General features: G+C 41.5%; 1 protein-coding gene and 1 pseudogene across 2 annotated transcripts in view; both read left to right on the top strand.

Annotated features, from left to right (window-relative positions):
- LOC105495054 (zinc finger FYVE-type containing 9) overlaps nucleotides 1–12,893 on the top strand; it is a 203,106-nt gene that overhangs the window by 93,374 nt on the left and 96,839 nt on the right. The window lies entirely within an intron of this gene.
- LOC105495198 (anaphase-promoting complex subunit 10 pseudogene) lies at nucleotides 6,455–11,417 on the top strand (annotated as a pseudogene).

The following is a 12,893-nucleotide window of genomic DNA, read 5'->3' as shown; positions in this document are numbered from 1 at the left end:
CACCATGCCTGGCCTTTATGGCATCATTTTTAAAACAAATTCCTTAAATACTATTTCAAAGAGAAAGATGAAAAATGTCTAATATTTATTTTATTAGATATAAATTTCTTATTTTGAATAGTTATGTGCTAAATTAGTTGCAGTTTATTTTTGGGTAACTTGAGTTGAAGTCATTTTTGTTTAACATTTGAGAATTTAGGTGTGAATACAGAAAATCTGTATTAGTAGCACATTAAGACAATAACTTCAGAGATCAGTTTTCTTAAGGATTTTTTAATCCTGTTTTATTTATTTATTTTTTTGAGACAAACTCTTGCTCTGTTGCCCAGGCTGGAGTGCAGTGGCATAATCATGGCTCACTGCAACCTTGACCTTCCAGGGTCAAGCAATCCTCCTACCTCAGCCTCCTAGGTAGCTGGGGCAACAAGCATGTGCCACCACGCGTAACTAATTTCTTTTCTTTTCTTTTTTTTTTTTTTTTCGTGAGATGGAGTTTTACTCTTGTTGCCCAGCCTGGAGTGCAGTAGCAAGATCTTGGCTCACTGCAACCTTTGCCTACTGAGTTCAAGCAATTCTCCTGCCTCAGCCTCCTAAGTAGTAGGGATTATAGGCGCCTGCCACCACACCCGACTAATTTTTTGTATTTTTAGTAGAGACAGGGTTTCATCATGTTGGCCAGGCTGGTCTCGAGCTCCTGACCTCAGGTTATCCACCCACATTGGCCTCCCAAAGTGTTGGGATTACAGGCGTGAGCCACTGCACCCAGCCACTGATTTTTTAAAAGAATTTAATGTTGCCTAGGCTGGTCTCGAAGTCCTGGGGTCAACGGATCGCCTTCGCTTCAGCCTCCCCAAGTGTTAGGATTATATGTGTGAGCCACTGCTCCTCGCTTCCTTTGGTTTTAAAACATGGCCACTGGTTGGGCTCCTTGGGAAACAGAAAGATAGTAGGCCCTCACTCAGTACCAAATGTTATTAACAGTTAACTTAGGTGCAAAGTGGAATAAAGTACATGTAGCTAGAAAATGTTTGCACTGAGTTCATGCTATTTTTTGTTTTTTGCATCTCTTCTCCTGAAAGCCATCTCCTTCTCAATATCTAGTCTGCTGATACATTCTAAATACTAGTCATAATTTTTTATTGTGGTAAAATATGCATAACGTAAAATTTACTAGTGTATATGGGTTTGAGGGTGTATGGTTCAGTGGCATTAAATGCATTCACATTGTTGTACGACTGTAACAATTATCTCCAGAACTTTTTGTGTTTTTTGAGACAGAGTCTCGCTTCATTGCCCAGGCTGGAGTGCAATGGCGTGATCTTGGCTCACTGCAACCTCTGCCTCCTGGGTTCAAGTGATTCTCCTGCCTCAGCCTCCCGAGTAGTTGGAATTACAAGTACCCACCACCACATCTGGCTAATTTTTGTGTTTTTAGTAGAGACGGGGTTTCGCCATGTTAGTCAGGCTGGTCTCAAACTCCTGACCTCAGGTGATCTGCTTGCCTCGGCCTCCCAAAGCACTGGGATTACAAGCATGAGCCACCGTGCCCGGCCATTTTTATCATCTCAAACTTAATAATTTTCCATCTTTCCTTGCCCCTGATGCCTGGTGACTGCTATTCTACTCTCTGTATTAATTTCACTATTCTAGGCACCTCATATAAGAGGGGTTACACAATGTTTGTACCTTTGTGTCTATCTTCACATTTCATCCATGTTGTAGCATGTATTAGTCAGAAGGACAGAACCAATAGGATATGGAGATATATATATATCATATATGATATATATATGGTATATGATATATATATGACTTTAATAGGTAGGATATATGTATATATACAAGAGTTTATTAGGGAGAATCAGCTCACATGGTTAGAAGGTGAATTCCCTCAATAATCTATTGGCAAGCTGGGGAAAGAGAAGCTAGTGGTATGGCTCAGCCCAAGTTTGAAAGCCTCAAGAGCAGGGAAACCAACAGTGCAGCCCTCAATCTGAGGCCCAAGGCCTGAGAGCCCCCAGGAGGCTGCAAGTGCAAGTCTCAGAATCCAGAGCCCAAAGAACCTGGAGTCTGATGTACATGGGCAGGAGGAGGGGATATAAGCATCTGATAAGGAAAAAGAGAAAGCAAGTCAGAAGACTCAGCAAGCAGGCTTATCTTTGCTGCTTCTGCCTGCTTTGTTTTAGTGCGCTGGCAGCTGATTGGATGGTGCCCACCCCCATTTAAGCGTGGGTCTTCCTCTCCCAGTCCACTGACTTAAATGTCAGTCTCCTCTGGCAATACCCTCACGGACACACCCAGAAGCAATACTAGCCATCTAGGCATTCCTCAGTCCAGTCAAGTTGACGCCTAATACCAATCATCACATAGCGTGTATCAGAGTTTCGTTCCTTTTTAACTCTGAATATTTCATTGTATGTACCACATTTTGTTAATTCATTTAACCATCAATGGACACTTCAGTTGTTTCCACCTCTTGCCTATTACCAATAATGCTACTATGAACATGGGTGTACAAGTATCTATTTGAGTCCCTGCTTTCAGTTCTTTGTGTGTATACCCAGAAGTAGAATTGCTGGATTATATGGTAGTCCTGTGTTTAATTTTTTGATTAAGCAACATATTCTTTTTCCACTGCAGTTGCACAATTTTCCATTTCCACCAACAATTCACAAGAGTTCCAGTTTCCCACATATATATATGGTATATGATACGTTGATACGGTTTGGCTCTGTGTCCCCACCCAAATCTCATCCGAATTGTAATCCCCATGTGTTGGGGGAGGGGCCTGGTAGGAGGTGATTGAATAGTGGGGGCAGATTTCTCCCTTGCTGTTCTCATAATAGTGAGTTCTCATGAGATCTGGTTGTTTGAAAGTGTGGCACTTTCCCCTTTGCATGCTCTCTCTCTCCTGCTCCACGATGGTAAGATGTGCTTGCTTCCCCTTTGCCTTTTGATGTGATTGTAAGTTTCCTGAGGCCTTCCAGTCAAGCTCCCTGTTAAGTCTGTGGAACTGTGAGTCAGTGAAATCCCTTTTCTTCATAAATTATCTAGTCTCCAGTAGTTCTTCATAACAATGTGAAAATGGACTAATATACTTGTCAACACTTGTTTTCTATTGTTTTGATAATAGCCATATTAATAGGTATGAAGTGGTATCTCATTGTGGTTTTGGTTTGTATTTCTCTAATGATTAGTGATGTTGAGCATCTTTTCATGTACTTACTGGTCTCTATATATCTTTGGAGAAATGTCTATTCAGGTCTTTTGCCCATTTTTAAATTGGATTGTCTTTTCTGTTGTTGAGTTTTAGAGCTCTTTATATATAATTCTGGATATCAGTCTCCTATCACATAAATGATTTGCAGATATTTTCTCTCATTCTTGGGTTTTTCACTCTGTTGTCCTTTGATGCACCAAAGTTTTTAATTTTGATGAACTCCAACTTACATTTTCTTTTGTTGCCTGTGCTTTTGGTGTCGTATCAAAGAAATCATCTCCAAATTTTATGTCATGAAGTCTTTCCCTTATGTTTTCTTCTAAGTGTTTTTCAGTTTTAGTGCTTGTGTTTAGGTCTTTGATCCATTTTGAATTAATTTTTCATGTATAGTATTAGCTTAGATTTATTTTTTTGAATGTGGGTATCTGGTTTTCTCAGTACCATTTGTTGGAAAGACTGTTCTGTTCTTACGGAATGGTTTTGGCACTCTTGTCAAAACTTATTGGACCATATAAGTGAGAGTTTATTTCTGGGCTTTTTTCTATTCCATTGGTCTTTATGTCTGTCTTTAATGTCAGTACCACACGGTTTTGATTACCATAGCTTCGTAGTAAGTTTTGAAACCACGGAATGAGAGTCCTCTGGGGTTGTTGTTTGTCAAGATTATTTTGGCTATTTTGGATCCCTTGAGATTCAATTTGAATTTGAGAAGGATTTTTCTGTTTCTGCAGAAAACATAGTTGGGGTTTTGATACAGATTGCATTGAATCTGTAGATCACTTTGGGCATTTGTTGACATCTTAAGTCTTCTAGTCCATGAACATGGGATGTTTTTCCATTTATTTATATGTTCTTTAATTTCTTTTGGCAATCTTTTGTCTTTTGTAGTTTTCACTGTACAAGTATTTTACCTCCTTGGTTAAGTTAATTTCTGGGTATTTTATTCTTTTTGTTGCTATTGTAAATGGAATTGTTTCCTTAATTTCGTTTTTGGATAATTCATTATTAGTATGTAGAAATGCAGCTGACTTTTTTGTTGATTTTGTATCCTGAAACTTTGCCGCATTTATTAGCTCTAACAGTTTTTGTGTGTTAGTTTGTGGGGAATCTTTGAGGTTTACTGAATGTAGCATATGTTGTCAGTATACAGAGATAATTTTACCTTTTCCTTTCCAATTTGGATGCCTTTTATTTATTTTTAATTGCTCTGGCTAAATTTCCAATACTATATTAAATAGACATGGCAAAAGTACATAACCTTATCTTTTTTCTATCTTAAAGCAAAAGTTCTTTCAGTCTTTTTTTTTGAGACAGGGTCTCACTCTGTCACCCAGACTTGAGTGCACTGCCACCATCTCACCTCACCGCATCCTCAGCCTCCTGGGCTCAAGGTATCTTCCAACCTCAGCCTCTTGAGTTGCTGGGACTAACAGGTGTGAACCACCACACCTGGGTAATTTTTAAAAATTTTTAGTAGACACGAGGTCTACTGTGTTGCCCAGGCTGGTTCTGAACGCCTAGGCTCAAGCGATCTGCCTATTTTGGCCTCCCAAAGTGCTAGGATTACAGGTGTGAGTCACCATGCTTGGCCAGCTTTCAGTCGTTTTTTGTTTGTTTGTTTGTTTGTTTGTTTGTTTGTTTTTTGGTTTTTTTTTTTAGATGGAGTCTCACTCTGTCACCCAGGCTAGAGTGCAGTGGCGTGATCTCGGCTCACTGCAACCTCTGCCTCCCAGGTTCCAGTGATTCTTCTACCTCAGCCTCCTGAGTAGCTGGGATTACAGGCACATGCCACTATGCCTGGCTAATTTTTGTATTTTTAGTAGAGACAGGGTTTCACCATGTTGGCCAGACTAGCTTTCAGTCTTTTGCCAGTGCATATGATGTTGGCTCTGGATTTTTAATATATGGCCTTTATTATGCTGAGATAATTTACTTCTGTTACTAGGGTTGTTTTAAAGTTTTTTAAATCATGAAAGTGTTGAATTTTGTTAAATGCTTTTTCTATATGAATTGAGATGATCATTTGGGGTTTTTTGTTTCATTTTGTTCAGGTAATGTGATTACATTAATTGATTTTCGTATGTTGAATTATCCTTGCATTCCAGTAATAAGTATCACTTGGTCATGGTGTATAATTCTATTAATATGTTCAATTTAATTTGCTATTAATTACTTGAGGATTTTTGTATCAATATACATTCATCCAGAATATTGGTCTGTAGTTTTCTTATAATATGTTTGCCTTGTTTTGGTATTGAGATAGTGCTGGCTTTATAGAATGAGTTAGGAAGTGTTTCCTCCTCTTCAATTTTTTGGAAGAGTTTGAGAAGGATTGGTGTTCTTTAAATGTTTGGTAGAATTTACCAGCAAAATCATCTGATCTAGGACTTTTCTTTGTTGAGAAGTTTTTGATTACTGATTCGATCTCCCCACTAGTTATAGGTTTATTCAGATTTTCTGTTTATTACTGATTCAGTCTTGGTAGATGTTGTGTTTCTGGAAATTTATCCATTTAATCTAGGTCACATTTTTGTTGTAGCGCTGAGGCATTTTATTACAAAAAAATTGGTACTCATATACGTAAAGTAATATGAACTTAAAATTCATACATTCACTTCATTTTTTAGCTTGACATTCTAGCAAATCTTTTGCTCCATTGATTTTTGGTTATGATAGAAGAAGATCTACCTGGATGATTTAAGAGCGTAATTTGTCAATGAGCACCTCTTATTTTCTCTTTATTGGCAGTAGTGCTTACAGCTACTGTTAATGCTACTTTCCATTTTGTCATTTCGGGTTCAAACACACCTCTGTAATAGCCTCCACCGAAGGCAGATTTTGGTAGACTTTGAAAAATTTGGGTTTTTTTTGTTGTTGTTTGTTTGTTTTGGGTTTTTTTTGTTTTGTTTTGTTTGAGACAGAGTCTCACTCTGTCGCCCAGGCTGGAGTGCAGTAGCACAGTCTTGGCTCACCAGCCTCCCAAGTAGCTAGGACTACAGGCGTGTGCCACCACACCTGGCTAATTTTTTGTGTTTTTAGTACAGATGGGGTTTCACCTCTAGGAGGCCAGGATGGTCTCGATCTCCTGACCTCATGATCCGCCCACCTCAGCCTCCCAAAGTGCTGGGATTACAGGCATGAGCCACCATGCCTGGCCGAAAAATTTGTTTTACTTGAGGTTCTACATGCCTTATGGGTTGTAAAACATAACAGCCGGCAAATCCTGCAGCAGCAATGGTCGGTCCGACTGCTGCCACTGTACTGGCCATGGCTGGGCTCCCTGCTGCACCAGGAGCATGGCTCATTCCAGCCCAGAGGTTGCGGCCAACAGTGACACACCTTTACCAGAGACTGACACAGCCACTGATGGCAAGCACAAACCACCGGATATAATTTTTTTAAAGAAGAGAATTATTTGAAAAACAGTCTAGGTGTGGTGGCTCATGCCTGTAATCCCAGCACTTTGGGAGGCCAAGGCAGGCAGATGACTTGAGCCCAGGAATTCTAGACCAGCCTGGGCATGGTGGCATGTACCTGTGGTCCCAGCTACTCAGGAGGATCACCTGAGCCCAGGGTGGTCGAGACTGCAGTGAGCTGTGCTCATACCACTGCACTCCAGTCTAGGTGACAAAAGAAAGAAAAACACAGAGTTTATATTATTGTTGTATATTGAGTCTTAAATCAGTGCTCTCTCTGGCAGAACAAATCAGAAGTTGGTTATAGAATGTCAACTGGCAAAGTATCTTTATTATTTACAGCATCTACATTAGTTAAAACCATCACATTTTCAATATATAAATGGGCAAAAAGATGTTTAGTGAGTTAGTAAACAATGGAGAAATATTTTAATTTACTAGACACTAAGAGGTAGAAATTAAAATTTTATGCTTATGTAACAAAAAATAGAAAATGTTGATAGTATTCAATGCTGGTGAAATTGACACTGTTATATTTATACGTTTGAAAAGCCACATGTGGGTCACTGGGGAACCCAGGCTGTCCTAGGAAGCCGAGTGGGAGTGGCACAGAGCTGCTGGAGATCCTGAGAACCTGAGTTTTGGCAAGCAGCCAGAATATTTAAAAACTGACCACACCAAACAAGACATCTCCTGGTGCTGACCCTAAGCAGTTGGAAAGGACTGGAACAGTACGGGACATTGGGTCACAGGCTTTTTGGTCACTCTCATCTTGCAAACCAGGATTTGGAGTAGATCAGTTACGAGATGACAATCTAGAATCTTATTGGCAATCAGATGGTTCCCAGCCTTATTTAGTGAACATCCAATTCAGAAGAAAAACAACAGTTAAGACATTATGTATTTATGCAGACTACAAATCTGATGAAAGCTGTACTCCAAGCAAGATCTCAGCCAAAGTAGGAAATAATTTTCACAACCTTCAAGAAATTCGGCAACTTGAATTGGTGGAACCAAGTGACTGGATTCACATTCCCTTAACTGGTAATCATAGGAAGCCAACTCGCGCATTCATGATACAGATTGCTGTTCTAGCCAGTCATCAAAATGGAAGAGACACCCATGTGAGACAAATTAAAATATACACACCGGTAGAAGAGAGCGCCATTGGTAAATTTCCTAGATATACAACTATAGAGTTCATGATGTGTTGTTCAATAAGATGACTTTAAAATGATATGGAAGTCATTAAACGTATCTTTGTTTTATCCTGTCTTTAAATAGTATATCAGGTACCTTTATTGAAAAAAGCATCAGTTATTTGCAATGTTGGGTATGTTTAAAAATATTTTATTGTAACTTTGGTAAATTTGGGTCATATTATCTTTCTTTAACATGTAATAAAGCTCACATATTTTACATTTCTAAAAAAAAAAAGAAAACCATCTGTAGCTGGGCGTGGTGGCTCACACCTGTAATCCCAGAACTCTGGGAGGCCGAGGCAGGCAGATCGCTTGAGCCTAGGAGTTCAAGAGCAGTGTGGGCAACATGGCAAAACCTCATCTCTGCCAATAAAAGGGGGATATATGTTCCAATTTTTTGAGCGAATGATTCCTTTTTTGAGTAAATAATTCTTAAAACAAGTGCAGTAAACAAAGAGATGTGTATTTTAGTGTTACTAAACTAGAATAGCAAATACATTTAAAGTAATTTGTGTCCAAAATTGGATAATGGGCCAGGTGTGGTGGCTCACTCCTGTAATCCCAGCACTTTGGGAGGCCAAGGTGGGAGGATCTCTTAGCTCAGGAGTTCGAGACAGCCCAGGCAACATAGTGAGACCTCATCTCTACTAAAAATTAAAAAATAGCTGGATGTGGTGGTACATGCCTGTAGTCCTAGCTACTTGGGAGGCTGAGGTGGAAGGATTCCTCGAACTCAGGAGTTTGAGACCAGCCTGGGCAACATATCATCTCTGCTAAAAATTAAAAAATAGCTGGATATGGTAGGGCATAGACGATGTAGTCCCAGCTACTTGGGAGGCTGAGTTGGGAGGTACTTGAACCCAGGAGGTCAAGGCTGCTGTGAGCCATGATTGTGCCAGTACACTTCAGCCTGGGTGATAAAAGAGACCCTGTCTCAAAAAAAAGAAAAAAAAAAAAGGTTAATGGTAAATTAAATACAATACATACATTTGCTTCAGCCATTAAAAATTATTACAAGGTAGTATGAAAAATGCTTATGATGGCATATGAATAGAGTTATAATGCAAGCTTATGCTTTGTTTACAATTAAATTATTCTTGGGCATAGAAACAGATATGTCTGAAGGAAACATACTTTTAAAAAGTAATTTTAAGGCCAGGTGTGGTGACTCATGCCTGTAATCCCAGCAGTTTGGGAGGCCAAGGCGGGCGGATCACCAGAGGTCAGGAGTTTGAAGACTAGCCTGACCAACATGGAGAAACCCTGACTCTACTAAAAATACAAAATTAGCTGGGCATGGTGGCACATGCCTGTAATCCCAGCTACTCGAGGGGCTGAGGCAGGAGAATCGCTTGAACCTGGGAGGCGGAGGTTGCAGTGAGCCGAGATGGTGCCATTGCACTCCAGTCTCCAGCCTGGGCAACAAGAGCAAAACTCCATCTCAAAAAAAAACCACACACAAAAAACAGAATTTTAGGCTGAACGCAGTGGCTCACGCCTGTAATCCCAGCACTTTGGGAGGCCAAGGCAGGTGGATCACTTGAGGTCAGGAGTTCAAGACTAGCTTGGGCAACGTGGCAAAACTCCATCTTTATTAAAAATACCAAAATAAGGTGGGCATTGCAGTGTGTACCTGTAGTCCCAGTTATTTGGGAGGTAGCAGTGAGCCGAGATTGTGTCACTGCACTCCAGCCTGGGTAACAGAGAGACTCCGACTCAAAAAAAAAAAAAAATAATAATTTTAATTCATTGAGTTTGAGCTATTATACCCTCTTTTCCTTTTCCTTTTCCTTTTCCTTTCCCTTTCCCTTTCCCTTTCCCTTTTCCCTTTTCCCTTTTCCCTTTTCCCTTTTCCCCTTTCCCCTTTCCCCTTTCCCCTTTCCCCTTTCCTTTCCTTGTCTTGCTCTGTCATCCAGGCTGGAGTGTAATGGCGTGACCTTGGCTCACTACAACCTCTACCTCCCGGGTTCAAGTGATTCTCCTGCCTCAGCCTCCCAAGTAGCTGAGATAATAGGCATGTGCCACCACCACGCCTGGCTAATTTTTGTATTTTTAGTAGAGATGGAGTTTCACCATGTTGGTCAGGCTGGTCTTGAACTCCTGACCTTGTGATCTGTCCATGTCAGCCTCCCAAAGTGCTGGGATTACAGGCGTGAACCACCACGCCTGGCTCTTTTTTTTTTTTTTTTTTCCTTTTTTGAGATAGTTTTGCTCTTGTTGCAGGTGGCACAACCTCAGCTCACTGCAACCTCCGCTTCCCTTCCCAGGTTCAAGCAATTCTGCCTCAGCCTCCGGAGTAGCTGGGATTACAGGCGTGTGCCACCACGCTCAGCAAATTTTTATCTTTTTAGTGGAGATGGGGTTTCACCATGTTGGCCAGGCTGGTCTCGAACACCTGAACTTAGGTGATCCGCCTGCCTCGGCCTCCCAAAGTTCTGGGATTACAGTTGCGAGCCAGCATACCCAACCTCTTTTTCTTTCCTTTTCAACTATTATAGTGGTTCATTTTTAAAATTTAATTTTTATTATTTATTTTTACGTTGCAGCTGTGCTTGGGTAATTTTTATTTTTTAACAATAATAAAGATGGGATCTCGCTATGTTTCTCAGGCTAGTTTTGAACTCATGGACTCAGATGATCCTCCCACCTCAGTCTCCCAAAGTGTTGAGATTATAGAATATAGTGCTTCTTAGCACTGATTCCGTTAGCATTGATTCCATTAAAAACAGTGTAGGCTCTATGAAGCAGTCTTGCCAAAAGAGTCAGATAGAATCTAGTCACATTTCTAAATTTAACAGTCAGTTTATAGGAGCTACATAGTTAAAGAAATACATTAAACAGTGTTGCAGGTAGCAATCAGAATTGCCAGATTGTGGGACAGTACAGGAAAAATGGCTCAGTTTCTTCAAAAAAAGTTGTTTGAAGAGAACCTATATAATAAGAGACTTGTGTCACATTCACCAACCACAGTGTATGGTCCTTATTTGAAGCCTGGTTCAAGCATGAAATAAGGCCAGGCATGGTGGCTCCCATCTGTAATCCCAGCACTTTGGAAGGCCAAGGTGAGAAGACGGCTTTAGACCGGGAGTTCAAGACCATCCTGGGTAATATAGTGACAGCCCCCAACCCACAAAATAAAAATTAAATGGGTATGGTGGCATGTGCCTATACTCCCAGCTGTTCAGGAGGCTGAGATGGGAGGATTGCATGAGCCCTGGAGTTTGAGGCTATAGTGAGCTGTAATTGTGCGACTGCACTCTAGCCTAGGAGACAGGACGAGACCCTGACTTTTTTTTTTTTTTTTTGAGATGGAATCTTGCTCTGTCACCCAGGCTGGAGTGCAGTGGCACTGTCTCGGCTCACTGCAATCTCTGCCTCCCGGGTTCAAGTGATTCTTCCACCCCAGCCTCCTGAGTTGCTGGGATTACAAGCACTCACCATCATGCCCGGCTAATTTTATATTTTTGTACAGATGGGGTTTCACCATGTTGGCTAGGCTGGTCTCAAACTCTTGACTTCGGTGATCCACCCACCTCAGCCTCCCAAAGTGCTGGGATTATAGGCGTGAGCCACCGCGCCTGGCCGACCCTGACTCTTTAAAAAAAAAAAAAAAAAAAAAAAGAGAAGAAATAATGCATTCATTAAAATTGGGTCAAAAATGTTACTATTGAAAATGTGAACAGTGGACATTTCATGTTATTAAGAAATTGTGCTGGGCCGGGCACGGTGGCTCTCGCCTATAAGCCCAGCACTTTGGGAGGCAGAGGCGGGTGGATCACCTGAGGTCAGGAGTTCGAGACCAGCCTGCCCAAACATGGTGAAACCCTGTCTCTACTAAAAGTACAAAAAAATTAGCTGGGCATGGTGGTGGGCATCTGTAATCCCAGCTACTTGGGAGGCTGAGGCAGGAGAATCACTTGAACCCAGGAGGCAGAGATTGCAGTGAGCCGAGATCGTGCCGGTGTACTCCAGCCTGGGCAGAAAGAGTGAGACTCCATCTCAAAAAAAAAAAGAAAAAGAAACTGTGCCTGGTGTGGTGGCTCACACCTGTAATCCCAGCACTTTGGGTGGCCAAGGTGGGCAGATCACGAGGTCAAGAGATCAAGACCATCCTGGCCGAGATGGCGAAACCCGTCTCTACTAAAAATACAAAAAATTAGCTGGGCGTGGTGGCACATGCCTGTAGTCCCAGCTACTTGGGAGGCTGAGGCAGGAGAATTGCTTGAACCCAGAGGCGGAGGTTGCAGTGAGCTGAGGTTGCCTCACTGCGCTCCAGCCTGGGCAACAGAGCAAGACTTTGTCTCCAAAAAAAAAAAAAAAAAAAAAAAACAAAACTGGCCAGGCGCAGTGGCTCACACCTGTAATCCTTTAACTTTGGGAAGCCAAGGCAGGCAGATCACTTGAGGTCAGGAGTTTGAGACCAATGTGGCCAACATGGTGAAACCCCGTCTTTACTAAAAATACAAATATAAGTCAGGCTTATTGGCATGTGCCTGTAGTCTCAGCTGCTCGGGAGGCTGAGGCAGTTTCTTTAACCCGGGAGGCAGAGGTTTCAGTGAGCCGAGACCATGGCCACTACACTCCAGTCTGGGTGACAGAGTGAGACTCTGTCTCAAAAAAAAAAAAAAAAAAAAGGAAGGAAAAGAAATTGTTGTTTGGTTAAGGTATGGAAGTGACATTGTTATGTTTAAAAAATATTTCTATGGCTGGGCGTGGTGGCTCACGCCTGTAATCCCAGCACTTTGAGAGGCCGAGGTGGGCGGATCACGAGGTCAAGAGATTGAGACCATCCTGGCCAACATGGTGAAACCCTGTATCTACTAAAAATAGAAAAATTAGCTGGGCATGGTGCCGGGCGCCTGTAGTCCCAGCTGTGTGGGAGGCTGAGGCAGGATAATGGCTTGAACCCGGGAGGCGGAGGTTGCAGTGAACAGAGATCGTGCCACTGCACTCCAGCCTGGGTGACAGAGACTCCGTCTCAAAAAAAAAAAATTTTTTTTTTATGTTTCAAGATATATATTGAAATATTTAAAGATGAAATGATATCTGAGGTTT

Source organism: Macaca nemestrina, chromosome 1, assembly GCF_043159975.1.
Source record: "Macaca nemestrina isolate mMacNem1 chromosome 1, mMacNem.hap1, whole genome shotgun sequence".
In the NCBI taxonomy this organism is placed as follows: domain Eukaryota; kingdom Metazoa; phylum Chordata; class Mammalia; order Primates; family Cercopithecidae; genus Macaca; species Macaca nemestrina.
The sequence above is the reverse complement of the archived record's forward strand: the minus strand, read 5'-3'. Positions and strand labels throughout refer to the sequence as shown.